Here is a 2,973-nt window from a genome sequence, read left to right as displayed (position 1 = left end):
TACTGTCTCTATTATATTATGACAGACCAGCTAGATCTACTGTCTCTATTATATTATGACAGACCAGCTAGATCTACTGTCTCTATTATATTATGACAGACCAGCTAGATCTACTGTCTCTATTATATTATGACAGACCAGCTAGATCTACTGTCTCTATTATATTATGACAGACCAGCTAGATCTACTGTCTCTATTATATTATGACAGACCAGCTAGATCTACTGTCTCTATTATATTATGACAGACCAGCTAGATCTACTGTCTCTATTATATTATGACAGACCAGCTAGATCTACTGTCTCTATATTATATTATGACAGACCAGCTAGATCTACTGTCTCTATTATATTATGACAGACCAGCTAGATCTACTGTCTCTATTATATTATGACAGACCAGCTAGATCTACTGTCTCTATTATATTATGACAGACCAGCTAGATCTACTGTCTCTATTATATTATGACAGACCAGCTAGATCTACTGTCTCTATTATATTATGACAGACCAGCTAGATCTACTGTCTCTATTATATTATGACAGACCAGCTAGATCTACTGTCTCTATTATATTATGACAGACCAGCTAGATCTACTGTCTCTATTATATTATGACAGACCAGCTAGATCTACTGTCTCTATTATATTATGACAGACCAGCTAGATCTACTGTCTCTATTATATTATGACAGACCAGCTAGATCTACTGTCTCTATTATATTATGACAGACCAGCTAGATCTACTGTCTCTATTATATTATGACAGACCAGCTAGATCTACTGTCTCTATTATATTATGACAGACCAGCTAGATCTACTGTCTCTATTATATTATGACAGACCAGCTAGATCTACTGTCTCTATTATATTATGACAGACCAGACATAGCTACTGTCTCTATAATATTATGACAGACCAGCTTGATCTACTGTCTCTATTGTATTATGACAGACCAGCTAGATCTACTGTCTCTATTATATTATGACAGACCAGATATAGCTACTGTCTCTATTATATTATGACAGACCAGCTAGATCTACTGTCTCTATTATATTGTGAGAGACCAGCTAGATCTACTGTCTCTATTATATTATGTTATGACAGACCAGCTAGATCTACTGTCTCTATTGTATTATGACAGATTAGCTAGATCTACTGTCTGTATTATGTTATGACAGACCAGCTCAATATACTGTCTCTATTATATTATGACAGACCAGCAAGATCTACTGTCTCTATTATTTTATAACAGACCAGCTAGATCTACTGTCTCTATTATATTGTGACAGACCAGCTAGATCTACTGTCTCTATTATATTATGAGAGACCAGCTAGATCTAATGTCTCTATTATATTATGACAGACCAGCTAGATCTACTGTATCTTTTATATTATGACAGACCAGATAGATCTACTGTCACTACTATATTATGACAGACCAGATAGATCTACTGTATCTATTATATTATGACAGACCAGCTAGATCTACTGTCGCTATTATATTATGACAGACCAGCTAGATCTACTGTTTCTAATTCATTCTGATAGACCAGCTAGATCTACTGTCTCTATTATATTATGAAAGATCAGCTAGATCTACTGTATCTACTATATTATAACAGACCAGCTAGATCTACTGTCTCTGCTATATTATGACAGACCAGCTAGATCTACTGTCTCTATTATATTATGACAGACCAGCTAGATCTACTGTCTCTATATATTATTATGACAGACCAGCTAGATCTACTGTCTCTATTATATTATGACAGACCAGCTAGATCTACTGTCTCTATTATATTATGACAGACCAGCTAGATCTACTGTCTCTATTATATTATGACAGACCAGCTAGATCTACTGTCTCTATGATACTATGACAGACCAGCTATATCTACTGTCTCTATTATATTATGACAGACCAGCTGGATATACTGTTTCTATTATATTATGACAGACCAGCGAGATGTACTGTCTCTATTATAATATGACAGACCAGCTATCTCTACTGTCTCTAATATATTATGAGACCAACTAGATCTACTGTCTCTATGATATTATGACAGACCAGCTAGATCTACTGTCTCTATTATATTATGACAGACCAGCTGGATCTGCTGTTTCTATTATATTATGACAGACTAGCGAGATGTACTGTCTCTATTATATTATGACGGACCACCTAGATTTACTGTCTCTATTATATTATGACAGACCAGCTAGATCTACTGTCTCTATTATATTATGACAGACCAGCTAGATCTACTGCCTCTATCATATTATGACAGACGAGCTAGATCTACTGTCTCTATTATAATATGACAGACCAGCTAGATCTACTGTCTCTATTATATTATGACAGACCAGCTAGATCTACTGTCTCTATTATAATATGACAGACCAGCTAGATCTACTGTCTCTATTATATTATGACAGACCAGCTAGATCTACTGTCTCTATTATATTATGACAGACCAGCTCAATATACTGTCTCTATTATATTATGACAGACCAGCAAGATCTACTGTCTCTATTATATTATGACAGACCAGCTAGATCTACTGTCTCTATTATATTATGACAGACCAGCTAGATCTACTGTCTCTATTATATTATGACAGACCAGCTAGATCTACTGTCTCTATTATATTATGACAGACCAGCTAGATCTACTGTCTCTATTATATTATGACAGACCAGCTAGATCTACTGTCTCTATTATATTATGACAGACCAGCTAGATCTACTGTCTCTATTATATTATGACAGACCAGCTAGATCTACTGTCTCTATTATATTATGACAGACCAGCTAGATCTACTGTCTCTATTATATTATGACAGACCAGCTAGATCTACTGTCTCTATTATATTATGACAGACCAGCTAGATCTACTGTCTCTATTATATTATGACAGACCAGCTAGATCTACTGTCTCTATTATATTATGACAGACCAGCTCAATATACTGT

Source organism: Oncorhynchus tshawytscha, unplaced genomic scaffold (assembly GCF_018296145.1).
Source record: "Oncorhynchus tshawytscha isolate Ot180627B unplaced genomic scaffold, Otsh_v2.0 Un_contig_1152_pilon_pilon, whole genome shotgun sequence".
NCBI classification, from domain to species: Eukaryota; Metazoa; Chordata; class Actinopteri; order Salmoniformes; family Salmonidae; genus Oncorhynchus; species Oncorhynchus tshawytscha.
This window is presented reverse-complemented; position numbering follows the sequence as displayed.